Below are 13471 nucleotides of genomic sequence, written 5' to 3'. Positions count from 1 at the left end.
GACAGTGCCAGCTAATTGAGGACCAAGGCCTTGTCTACATGGGAAGTTATACCAGTAGCCTGGCACTCAGGAGACTTGGGTTCATCCTGCTTTGCCACACATTTCCTGCGTGACCTTGGATAAGTCACTTAGTCTCTGCCACGTGTCAAAAACAGGCATTGCTATGTTTTGGGATACTTCCCTACAGGAGGGGTAGGCAGTTATTCTGGTAAACCTCCACGAGGACAGAAGAGTGTATTTGTTAGTTCAGTCACAAACATAGTAACTCTCTTCCCCCCCCCAAAAAGGGCTCAGTGCAGATACGAGTGTCCACTCCCTGGGGAGGTGTTATATCAGTACAAAGCAGGGGTGGGGAACCTACAGCCTGGATTCGGCTCCCATCTTAACTTGACTGGGCCTGCAACAAGTCTCCACGCCAGAAGCCCCAAGCCTCAGGGCTGCTGCAGGAGCAAGCCCCAAGCCTCCGAGTTAAGTGTGCATGGGGGTAGGGGTGGGGGTTGGCTTGTATGTTGCCCTGACAGATTTTTCTGTGTCTCAATGGGCCCTGGCTGAAAAAAGGTTCCTTATCCCTGGCATAGTCCTACCTTGGGTTATACTGAAAACAAATGCACATGCACACAAGGCCTATGTAATCCATGCGCAAGCTTTGGAGGAGAGACAGGAATCCCCAGCCCTGATTCTTCTGAGAATCCTTCAAAGGGGAAAGCGATAGCCAAAACTAGGAGCTGCACTCCTGGCAAGTTGCAGCCTCCCATGACTGGCTCCATCCTCTCTGGAAGTAGAGCAGAGGCAGCAGGTTTTTGCTTGATTTCTCCCACCATCTTCTGAGGATGGGGAGAATGTAACTTTGCTGTGTGTGGAGAAAGGACAGTCCTGGGAGTAGGACAGGACTCAAGAACGGGAAGGGCTTCTCCAGCGCTCTGTGATCACAGCTGACTGCCTGATCTTAAGGATTTGCAAGTATATGTGCATCTAACAATGGCCACATCAGACTTGTGGTCTCAATGTGGTCAGTCCTGTCAAAAACTCAGCAGAATTTGATCTTCCTGACTGTGGGGATTATTTCGTTACATGGATTCAATTCAAAGACCCTGAATGCCAGTGCATTTGCCCCTTGCACTTAGCTGAGGGATATTTGGCTGTAATGAACAAATTAGAAATTTCCTTCATCTTTGAAACAGGAAAACGACGGTTACTGTTCCTAAAACAGTTTATGCCTCGGCATCGCAAAAGACTGAAAGAACTTGCTCTGATTTATAACAATTTTCAGATTACAAGTACTTAAAAAGAGCACCAGGGATAGGAAATATCTTTCTGATAATCACTTTAGGACCACTGTGTGGGAGAGTTTACTGATACAAGCATTCATAAACAGTTCATATCCATGGCAAGTTGACAGAGATCAGACTTTAAAACAAATTTTATGTAAATAATTCTTTTTATATTTTGGTGAATTCTTGAATTTTAATTTAACAAAATCACTGAAATTGGTCCAAAACAGAAGTTAATATTTGTACTTCGGCAGCTGTCCCTATGAAACTTGGTAGGCTATTCAAGTTTCATAGTGATGTAACCTCAGCTATCTTCAAGTTTAACTTGCTATCACCACTCAAAGTGATAGGTGAAATATCTGACTTTGGAGAAAGACAAAAAATAATTGAAATAAATTTCCTCCACTTAACTTCATTAAACTATTTCACAGCCTCTCAAGTACTGCAAACAGGAAGTGCTTATGTCCTCAGATAAAGAACAGAACAAAAATCACCCTCTCTAATTTTACAGAGAATTACAGAGAAGGTACAAATATCTTTAGGGGAGCAATTGAAAGGTTTTAAAGCTAAAAAATTTGTTAAAATTTATTAAAAGTGGGGATGCTTACAATATTTTAATAGGCCAGGTCATTTGGATTTCTTTCTTGCTTCCTCTACATCCATTTAAACTCTGGCTTGATTTTAGTAGCTGTTATTGTAGAAACCACTTCAACTAGAAATTAATGTTTTGGCAGTTGAAAACGAGGATTCTCAACTGCTTTTTAGATAGCGTAAAACATTGATTTCTTCCTCTTGAAGTGAGAGAAGCCTCTTTAGAAACAAAAAGCGCATAGGACAGAGAATCAAGGGAGTTGCGTTTTATTCCCTGCTCTGACAGACCTTGGGCAACCAACTGTGGCCAAAGTCTTCAAAGTACCTCAATCTAAGCTCCTAAAACTATGAAGTGCTTAACTTCAAAAAAGTAGTAGCCTGGTTTCCAAAGGTGCTGAAAACATATATTATCCCATTACTTCTGTAGGCACAACTTCCAAATCAAACCACTTGATTTAGTCTCTTTAATATGGATATGAACAATGCACACCTACACCATAGTATGGATGGGAGGTTTAACATGATTTATAAAACCATTTGACATCCTCATATCCCTAAAGGAGGGGAAAACATAGAATCATAGAGCTGGAAGAGACCTCAGGAGGTCAAGTCCAGCCCTCTACCCAAAGCAGGACCAATTCCAACTAAATCAACCCAGCCAGTGCTTTGTCAAGCCAAGACTTAACATGACATGTGGAATTGCCTGAAACCCACTGGGATAGAGGCAGGTAACAAGATTTTTACCAGAGTAGATACAGAATGAAAGTCTGCTGGGAGACATACAACTAAATTGTGAAGTTAGGATGGCAGAAGTTCAGGGGCCCCCAGCTAAAACTTTTGAAAAGTTCAAGATGACTCGAGGCACCACCCCCTTCAATTCCACTTTTAACCACTTCTGTAATGTGCTATAATCTGCCCTTTTAGAAACTGCATTTACTGGCCTAGGAGATGCTGCTTCTGCAAGTAGGAGCCTAAGGGTTAATCTGCACTACCGGAGCACAGTTAAGCCACCGTAGCTATGCTGCCGTGGTGCCTATACATCCTACCCTGACACAAGAGGGGGGTGTCTCAAGGTATTATTTCACTTCCCCAAGAGGCAGTCATTAGTTCCACAGCAAAATTCCATCAACCTAGCACCTCCCCATCAGGGTTTAGGTTGACCTAACTATGGCGCTCAAGGCATAACATGTGTCATAGACCTGTACAATGTAGCTAAACTGGTGTAATGAAGTGTAGACAAGGCTTAAGTCCTGTTGAATGTTCACGGGACTTAGATTCCTAAGCATCTGATCAGTTTTGAAAATTCTACCCCTTGTCTTGCTCTCCCATTCAATAATCGCACCACCGTATTTCTTCAACTCCCTATCAATTAAGAGCAAGATTAAACAACACAGTTGCTCCTGATGGTAGGGAGCAAGGCTCAGCAGCCTTGAGGCTCACATCTGGTTTATGTATTATATTCCTAAATGTTACCTGCAGGGGTCAGAAAGGATTCCCCGCACCACAGTGTATTCTGGGTATATTTGTTTTCATCTCCTTCCTCTGAAGCAACAGGGATTGCCGTGGCTGGAGATGCAACATTCGATAAGGAGAATCGAGGCTCTGCAATAACACCAAGCAGTCTCTCTTGGGTGCTTGGTTGGCCAGTTCTTGCTCACATACTAGGTTCCAACTGATTGCCATACGTGGGGTAGGGGTGTAAAGAAGTAACCAGACAGTAGGCACTGCATATAAATTTAACTAGTTAATATTTTAAATGACATTTCACATCACTAATGTGGGGTCAAGGAGGAATTTCCCCCCCTAGATCAGACTGATAGTGATTTTGGAAGTATCTTCTCCTGCAGCGTATGCGTATGGCGCTATCTCACTTAACCATTTCCCAAGTACCGACAGGGAGGTAAGGCAGTCGGGGATCTCGGTCTAGGGCTCTGAAGGCCACAATACGCTGGTCTCATTTTGGCTGCTGTTTAACATGATGACTCCGGGCAGAGTTGGTGACCCTACAGCCGGCCAGACGAGACCACAGAACCAGGGCAAGAGACCTCGGGAGGCACCGAGGACCAGCCCGACTCCATCAGCCCAGCCGGGTCCGAAACACCCCTAGGGACGGAGCCCCCCCCGCCCCGGGAACCAGCCCAGCGCTTCCCCGCCTGGGGAACCCAACCCGGGCCCCGCTGGCTGCTCCCGCCCCAGCCCCCGAGCGGCCGCAGCGCCGGGCGGGCGGGGACCCCACCCAGGAACGGGCCGCTCGCCGAGAAGCGCCGCGGCTCCCGCAGCCCCCAGCGGCCCCGCCCCGCCTGAAGGTCACGCCCCGCCCGCCCCCGCGCCCAGGCCTTAGGCCCCGGGCCGCCCGGAGCCCGGCGCTGCGCGCGGCCGGGCGTTACCTGCGCCCGAGGGCCCGGCTGGCATGTCGGGCAGGCCCGCTCCCCTCACGCGCCCGGCTCCATGGGCCCGCGCTGCGCGAGGCCGGGAACCGCACTGGTCAGGGGCTCCGCTCAGCTCGCCTCACCGCGGACACTTCCGGCAGCGTCAGAAAACTCACCCCGGAAACCTGCTTTCTCGGCACGCAGTGCGCGTGCGCAGCGGCCCCCCCGGCCCGCGCCGCCAAATAAGTTCCCGCCGACCGGCGCTCCACTCAGCGGGAAACGCGCGTGCGCGTGACATTTTCCTCCCTGGCAAGTCGCAGGCGTAGTCGTTTGCGCTTGCGCATTGCGCGCTCTTCCCCTGCGGCTTCTCCCGGGCTCTTAGTCTTAAAGGCAGAGCGCGCGCTGGGGCCACCTGCCCCTCCGGGCCCGCCTCCTGCGCGCGCAGCGGCACGGCTCCCGCCACCGCGCCTGGGCCGGGCGCGTCCCCCTGCCGCCGCGCGCGGGGAGCGTGCACACTGCGGCCGGAACAGGAGTGACACCGACCCTGCCGCCGCGCGGGATCTGGGAGCGTGCACACTGCGGCCAGAACCGGAGTGACACCGACCCTGCCGCCGCGCGGGATCTGGGAGCGTGCACACTGCGGCCGGAACAGGAGTGACACCGACCCTGCCGCCGCGCGGGATCTGGGAGCGTGCACACTGCGGCCAGAACCGGAGTGACACCGACCCTGCCGCCGCGCGGGATCTGGGAGCGTGCACACTGCGGCCAGAACCGGAGTGACACCGACCCTGCTGCCGCGCGGGATCTGGGAGCGTGCACACTGCGGCCGAACCGGAGTGACACCGACCCTGCCGCCGGGCGGGATCTGGGAGTGTGCACACTGCGGCCGGAACCGGAGTGACACCGACCCTGCCGCCGGGCGGGATCTGGGAGCGTGCACACTGCGGCCGGAACCGGAGTGACACCGACCCTGCCGCCGGGCGGGATCTGGGAGCGTGCACACTGCGGCCGAACCGGAGTGACACCGACCCTGCCGCCGCGCGGGATCTGGGAGCGTGCACACTGCGGCCAGAACAGGAGTGACACCGACCCTGCCGCCGCGCGGGATCTGGGAGCGTGCACACTGCGGCCGGAACCGGAGTGACACCGACCCTGCCGCCGCGCGGGATCTGGGAGCGTGCACACTGCGGCCGGAACCGGAGTGACATCGACCCTGCCGCCGCGCGGGATCTGGGAGCGTGCACACTGCGGCCGGAACCGGAGTGACACCGACCCTGCCGCCGCGCGGTCACCCTGCCGCCGCGCGGGATCTGGGAGCGTGCACACTGCGGCCAGAACCGGAGTGACACCGACCCTGCCGCCGCGCGGGATCTGGGAGCGTGCACACTGCGGCCGAACCGGAGTGACACCGACCCTGCCGCCGCGCGGGATCTGGGAGCGTGCACACTGCGGCCGGAACCGGAGTGACACCGACCCTGCCGCCGCGCGGGATCTGGGAGCGTGCACACTGCGGCCGGAACCGGAGTGACACCGACCCTGCCGCCGCGCGGGATCTGGGAGCGTGCACACTGCGGCCGGAACCGGAGTGACACCGACCCTGCCGCCGCGCGGGATCTGGGAGCGTGCACACTGCGGCCGGAACCGGAGTGACACCGACCCTGCCACCGCGCGGGTCCAGTGGCCCCAGAGCGCATTGCCAATGGGATGCTGTGGCCTGTTACTCTCTAGTTCGTGAATCCCGAGCCACTCTCACTTGTGAATTATAGTCATGTGACAGCAGGGGCTTGCCTGTGCCAGGCCAAGCATCCCAGACCGTTGTGATGGCCGACATAGCTGGCATGACCACCCCCTTTACTCAGCAGCTAATTTGCAGATTACTTGGCACAACTTCCTAATTTCTTCAAAACTTAGGCATCACAGCAATGCAACCAGCACACACTAATACACCAAACACAAACAGCCCCTGGCTGCAACATGCGCCCACACAGCCATACCCATGTCCCAGGACACGGAACCCCAAACACACCACTCATTTATCGTCTACGCAAGTCAGCACAGATCTCACAGAACATAGAACCACCCCCCGTACAAATCAACACAACCGACACACACAAATAACCTCTCACCGCAGTGTAAATCCTTCACCTGCCACCAGAGGAGGCAGGTTTGTATAATATTTGGTGGTGCCCCATTAGCCAAACCCCCTGAGCCCTGTTAACCAGGCCTCTGGAGGGAACACACTCGGGGCAAGATGGACACATGACCAGAAGTAAAAGGTGTCACGTCACCCCTCTTGAAGGACTTTTCCCACCATCCTCCTACCAACAGGGATTAGTTTGGCCCCCACCAAAGCCCCCTCATACAACTATTCTGCAATTGCATTAACCCAATGGCTACGTCTACACTGGCCCCTTTTCCGGAAGGGGCATGTTAATTTCACCTATCGTAGTAGGGAAATCCGCGGGGGATTTAAATATCCCCCGCGGCATTTAAATAAAAATGTCCGCCGCTTTTTTCCGGCTTTTAAAAAAGCCGGAAAAGAGCGTCTAGACTGGCCCTGATCCTCCGGAAAAAGCGCCTTTGAAGTAGGAATAAGAGCCTCCGGCACCTGCACCCTCCGGCTTCACCCCCTGGCACCTGCACCCTCCTGGTTCCTCCCCCTTCCCTCACTGCCCCTGTCCCCTTTGCTCTCTTTTTCCCTGATGCCCACCCCTCACCACCCTCTGCCCCCATTGCCCTCATGCCCCTGTGCCCTCACACAACTTGCTCCATCCCCACCTTTCTCAATGCCCACCCCTTCTTTCAAGCCTTCTCCCAGCATCTCCCCTCTATCCCCCAATGCGCTTACCCTCTTCTCTCCCAGCATCACCCTGTCCCCCTCCCACTGACACCTCCCCTCCTGCCCTTTCCCTCATTGTCTCCACTTGGGCCCCTGGCATTTCCCTCCTCCAGGCTGTCCCTTGGTGCCTTCCCCTTTCTTCCCTCTCCCCATAAGCCCCCTCCCCCTCTGCACAAGCCCCTTCTTCTCCCACCCCCTTCCTCTCTCACCCCTTCCCCCTAGTTTTCCCCCTTCCTTGCCCTCCCCTCCCTTCTGCCTTCCACTTTGCGGGGCCGGAGTCTGTGCTCCGGCCCCAGAAATCCCCAAACTCCAAACGCAGAGCTAGGCCACATGGAGCTAGGCCACGCAGCGCAACGCCGCGCGGAGCAGTTTTAAAGTCCCAGGCCGTGACATCACGTCAGGCCCAGCCATCTCCCGCTCACCTGTAAATGCCAGCAGCAGCAGCCAGCAGTGCACAGCGGCAAGGGGGAGCCGACAGAGCTGCACACGGCAGGGATGGGCCAGGAGCCAGGGGGGACGCGTGCGGAGGCCAGCAGGTGGGGGCCAGGGCCCGCTCCAGGCAGGGCCGGGGGAAGAGACCCAGCTCCAAATACTGCTGGAGCAGGGCCCCTGGCTCTGAATGTTGCTGGAGCATAGGCACCATGAGCCCATATATCTCGCCACCCATGCCTGCCACCCATACAAATCCACACAATTCTTCCAGCACAACACAATTCACACATGAATTCAACCCCCCAAAAGACATAACCCCTGACTGCAGCACACTCCCATCATCTGACACCCATCCAAGTCAACACACATTCGCCCACCCTTAGACTGACCATAAAACCAGAACAAAATGCAGGACTATGTAGCACTTTAAAGACTAACAAGATGGTTTATTAGATGATGAGCTTTCATGGGCCAGACCCACTTCCTCAGATCAAATAGTGGAAGAAAATAGTCACAACCATATATACCAAAGGATACAATTAAAAAAATGAACACATGACAAATCACATTTCAGAACAGAAGGGGAATGTGGGGGGGGGAGGAAGGTGAATGCCTGTGAGTTAATGATATTAGAGGCGGGGAAGGGTAGATGTCTGTGAGTATGTAACACGGCTACATTTCTATCACTGTTCTTCATAAAACCAGAGTTTCGGGTCATCACGTTGACACTTTGGTAAGAGTTTTACCGCACTTGATTCTGCACAATGTTCTCTCTGACCATCAACGTGCCCTCCATTCTTATGTGGTGTACAGCACAGAGCAGCTGAAGCAGCAGACGTGGCCGTGTGAGAACAGCATTCCCATCACAGGAAAGAGGAGGATTCAAAGAACACTTCCCTGACAGGTGTCTGTCTAACCTGCCCTTAAATACCTACAGTGAGGGCGATTCCACAACCTCCCTGGGCAATTTATTCCAGTGTTTGACCACCCTGACAGGCAGGAAGTTTTTCCTCCTGTAACCTAAGTCTCCCTTGATTCAATTTGAGCCTATTGCTTCTTGTCCTAGCCTCAGAGGCCAAGGAGAACAATTTTTCTCCCTCCTCCTTGTGACACCCTGAAATTCACTCTCATGTCCCCCCTCAGTCTTCTCCTTTCCAAACTAAACAAGCCCAGTTCTTTCAGTCTTCCTTCGTAGCTCATGTGCTTTAGACCTTTCATCATTCTCGTTGCTCTTCTCTGGACCTTCTCCAATTTCTGCACATCCTTCTTGAAATGTGGCACCCGGAACTGGACACAAGACTCCAACTGACGCCTGATCAGCTCAGAGTAGAGCAGAAGAATGACTTCTCGTGTCTGACTCACAACACACCTGGTATGCATGTAGTCTAATCTGCATAGGACAGATCAGAGAAATTCCCTTAGTGAATCCTGAAATTCCCTTGGTGAATTTCCTGAGACAAGTCACCTAGTGATTCCCTTTCCCTTGAGAGGTGTCTCAATAACACCTACAAGCAAGAGGCCAGACTGCAAATATTTCATCCTCTCCAAGGCCCCTGTGTTCCTCTTCATACTCCCTGCTCCCAGCTCTCTAGTAGTAGAAGCACTTAACCAAAAGAACAGGCAGCGACAGCAATCCAAGACCAACCATTCCAACAGATGACAAATGGACGGATGCCATTGCCATAAAGTGTATTGCTCTTCCACCTTGCTAGACAGGGTGGCTAATTTTGTAGTGCTATTAGCAAAATACGGCCACGGAAATTACTCAGAAATACCAACAGTGACTGCAGACAGGTCTCAAGATGATAAGCCAACGCTTCCAGGGCTGCTCTCAGAGGGACAACTGATACTCTGCTCTCCGGGCTGCCAGGTCCACTACCATGGCCGTTGTCATTCAGGAAATCCAGCCAATAATTGAGGATCTTCTGTCCCAGTGGTAGGTAAGAGAGCCTCTATGGGCTGGGTCCGGCCCACCAAGCCAGCCCACAGAGGCCAGTCGGGCTGAGGAGCATGCGAAGTCTCCTCCCCAACCAGGGGTGGGTGGTGCTTAGAGGGAATGGCCAGCTATTCAGAACAGCTAGCGGTTCTCTTGAGGGGGAGGGGCAAAGACTTCATGCGCTCCCCCACCTCCAGGCCAGTCAGGGTCTGTGGGTGGGGGAGAACAAAAACATCCAAACCGGAGCCATTTCAAAAATTGGTGAAGTGAACATAAGAACAGCCGTACTGGGTCAGACCAAAGGTCCTAGCCCAGTAGCCTGTCTGCCGACAGTGGCCAGCACCAGGTGCCCCAGAGAGGGTGGACCGAAGACAATGATCAAGCGATTTGTCTCCTGCCATCCCTCTCCAGCCTCTGACAAACAGAGGCCGGACACCATTTCTATCCCCTGGCTAATAGCCTTTTATAGACCTAACCTCAATGAAATTATCTAGCTTCTCTTTAAACTCTGTTATAGTCCTAGCCTTCACAGCCTCCTCTGGCAAGGAGTTCCACAGGTTGACTACACGCTGTGCGAAGAACTTTCTCTTATTAGTTTTAAACTTGCTACCCATTAATTTCATTTGGTGTCCTCTAGTTCTTCTATTATGGGAACTAATAAATAACTTTTCTTTATCTGCCCTCTCCACACCACTCATGATTTTATAGACCTCTATCATATCCCCCCTCAGTCTCCTCTTTTCTAAACTGAAAAGTCCCAGTCGCTTTAACCTCTCTTCATATGGGACCCGTTCCAAACCCCTAATCATTTTAGTTGCCCTTTTCTGAACCCTTTCCAAGGCCAAAATATTCCTTGAAAGTAGGAATAAGGGATCTTCCGGAAAAGGGCTTATTTGCAGCAAGATCCCATCTAGACTGGCGCTTTTCTCCGGCAAAACCCCGAGCCGGAAAAAAGCAGCAGCCATGTTCATGCAAATGCCGCGGGGGATATTTAAATCCCCCGCGGAATTTGCAATTCCGAAGTGTCTCATTAGCATCCCTTTTCTGGAAAGGGGTGCCAATGTAGACACAGCCCTTCTGTCTTGACTATCCTAAACAGTTTGGTATCATCCGCAAACTTTACCACCTCCCTGCTTACCCCTTTCTCCAGATCATTTATGAATAAGTTGAAAAGGATCAGTCCCAGGACTGACTCTTGGGGGTCACCACTAGTTACCCCTCTCCATTCTGAAAATTTGCAATTTATTCCTACCCTTTGTTTCCTGTCTTTTAACCAGTTCTCAGTCCAAGAAAGGACCTTCCTTCTTATTCTATGGCCATCTAATTTACACAAGAGCCTTTGGTTAGGGACCTTGTCAAAGGCTTTCTTAAAAATCTAAGTATACTATATCTACTGGATCCACCTTGTCTGCATGTTTGTTAACCCCTTCAAAGAACTCTAACAGATTAGTAAGACATGATTTCCCTTTTCAGAAACCATGTTGACTTTTGTCCAACAAATTACTTTTTTCTACATGCCTCACAATTTTATTCTTTACTATTGTTTCAACTATTTTGCCTGGCACTGAAGTTAGACTTACCAGTCTGTAATTGCCGGGATCGCCTCTAGAGCCCTTTTTAAATATTAGTGTCACGTTGGCTACCTTCCAGTACGGAAGCCGATTTAAAGGATAGGTTACAAACCACAGATAATAGCTCAGCAATTTCCCACTTGAGTTCTTTTAGAACCCTTGGATGAATGCCATCCAGTCTCGGAGATTTGTTAACATTAAGTTTTTCTATTTGTTCCAAAACTTCCCCTAATGACACTTCAATCCGGGACAGTTCCTCAGATTCATCACTCACAAAGGACAGTGCAGATTTGGGAATCTCCCTAACATCCTCAGCTGTGAAGACTGAAGCAAAGAAATCATTGGCTGTGTCTAGACTAGCCAGTTTTTCCGAAAAATCAGACGCTTTCCCGGAAAAACTTGCTAGCTGTCTACACTGGCTGCTTGAATTTCCACAAAAGCACTGACTTCCTACTGTAAGAAATCAGAGCTTCTTGCGGAAATACTATTCTGCTCCCGTTCAGGCAAAAGTCCCTTTTGCGCAAAGCTTTTGCGCAAAAGGGCCAGTGTAGACAGCTCAGATTTGTTTTCCGCAAAAAAGCCCCGATGGCGAAAATGGCGATCAGGGCTTTTTTGCGGAAAAGCGCGTCTAGATTGGCACGGACACTTTTCCACACAAAGTGCTTTTGCGGAAAAGCGTCTATGCCAATCTAGACGCTCTGTTCCAAAAATGCTTTTAACGGAAAACTTTTCCGTTAAAAGCATTTCCGGAAAATCATGCCAATCTAGACGCAGCCATTAAGTTTATCCGCAATGGCTTTATCATCCTTGATTGCTCCTTTTATATCTCGATTGTCTAGGGGACCCACAGGTTTTTTTGCAGGCTTCCTGCTTCTAATGTACTTAAAAAACATAGTTATTTCTTTGAGAGTTTTTGGCTAGCTGTTCCTCAAAATCTTTTTTTGCTTTTCTTATTACATTTTTACACTTGATTTGACAGTGTTTATGTTCCTTTCTATTTATCTCACTAGGATTGGACTTCCACTTCTTAAAAGATACCTTTTTGTCCCTCACTGCTTCTTTTACATGGTGGTTAAGGCACCATGACTCTTTTTTAGGTCTCTTGCTATGTTTTTTTAATTTGGGGTATACATTTAAGTTGGGCCTCTATTGTGGTGTCTTTAAAAAGTTTCCATTCAGCTTGCAGGGATTTGGCTCTAGTCACTGTGCCTTTTAATTTCTGTTTAACTAACCTCCTCATTTTTGTGTAATTCCCCTTTTTGAAATTAAATGCCTGGGTGCTGGACTGCTGAGGTGTTCTTCCCACCACAGGAATGTTGAATGTTAATATATTATGGTCACTATTCCCAAGTGGTCCTGTAACGGTTATCTCCTGGACCTGATCCTGCGCTCCACTCAGGACTAAATCAAGAATTGCCTCTCCCCTTGTGGGTTCCTGCACCAGCTGCTCCAAGAAGCAGTCATTTAAGCCATTGAGAAGTTTTATCTCCGCTTCTCTTCCTGAGGTGACATGTATCCAGTCAATATGGGGGTAATTAAAATCCCCCATTATTATAGAGTTCTTTATTTTGGTAGCCTCTCTAATCTCCCTCAGCATTTCAACGTCAGTATCGCTGTCCTGGTCAGTAATATATCCCTACTGCTAATTTTTTATTATTGTAGCATGGAATTACGATCCATAGCGATTCTATTGAACATGTTGATTAATTTAATATTTAATTTGATTCTACATTATCTTTCACATACAGTGCCACTCCGCCACCCACCCAGCCCTCTCTATCCTTTCGATATATTTTATATCCCAGTATGATTGTGTCCCACAGATTTTCCTCATTCCACCAGGTTTCAGTGATGCCTATTATGTCAATCTCCTCCTTTAATATGAAGTACTCTAGTTCACCCATCTTATTAGTCAGACTCCTAGCATTTGTGTAGAAGCACTTTAGAAATTTGCCACTGCTTATTTGTCTGCCCTTCCCTGATGCATTGGATTCCTTTATATGAGGTTGTTTGTCTGCTCTGGCCCATGGTTTGCCCTCTCCCCTCTTCTCTTTCTGACTACAGCTTAAAGAATCTCTATCAATGGATTCTCCTCTAAGAGAAGTCTCCATCCGATTTACGTGCATCTCCCCACCAATCGGCTTTCCCCCATCTCTTAGTTTAAAAACTGCTCTACAGCCTTTTTAATGTTTAATGCCAGCAGTCTGGTTCCACCCTGGTTTAGGTGGAGCCCATCCTTCCTGTATAGGTTCCCCCTCTCCCAAAAGTGTCCCCAGTTCCTAATAAATCCAAACCCCTCTTCCCTACACCATCGTCTCATCCACGCATTGAGACTCTGAAGCTCTGCCTGCCTGCCTGGCCCTGCGCGTGGAACTGGAAGCATTTCCGAGAATGCCACCATAGAGGTCCTGGATTTCAGTCTCTTTCCTAGCAACCTACATTTGGCCTCCAGGACCTCTCTC

At 50.4% G+C, this 13471-nt stretch overlaps 1 protein-coding gene across 7 annotated transcripts in view; it reads right to left on the bottom strand.

Moving 5' to 3' along the window:
- The window catches only part of RALGAPB (Ral GTPase activating protein non-catalytic subunit beta), a 117011-nt gene that overhangs the window by 102507 nt on the left and 1033 nt on the right, over nt 1-13471 (bottom strand). For 4 of the 7 annotated variants that reach the window (XM_075900742.1, XM_075900746.1, XM_075900747.1 and 1 more), the window contains exon 1: nt 4250-4401. The exons of 1 other annotated variant lie outside the window; for it this stretch is intronic. The gene's annotated coding sequence lies outside the window, so the exon portion shown is untranslated. 2 more of the 7 variants (XM_075900743.1, XM_075900744.1) reach the window with 2 other exon arrangements.

This window comes from Pelodiscus sinensis, chromosome 18 (assembly GCF_049634645.1).
Source record: "Pelodiscus sinensis isolate JC-2024 chromosome 18, ASM4963464v1, whole genome shotgun sequence".
NCBI lineage: Eukaryota > Metazoa > Chordata > Testudines > Trionychidae > Pelodiscus > Pelodiscus sinensis.
Note: the sequence above shows the minus strand (reverse complement) of the source record. Positions and strands in the feature narration are given on the sequence as shown.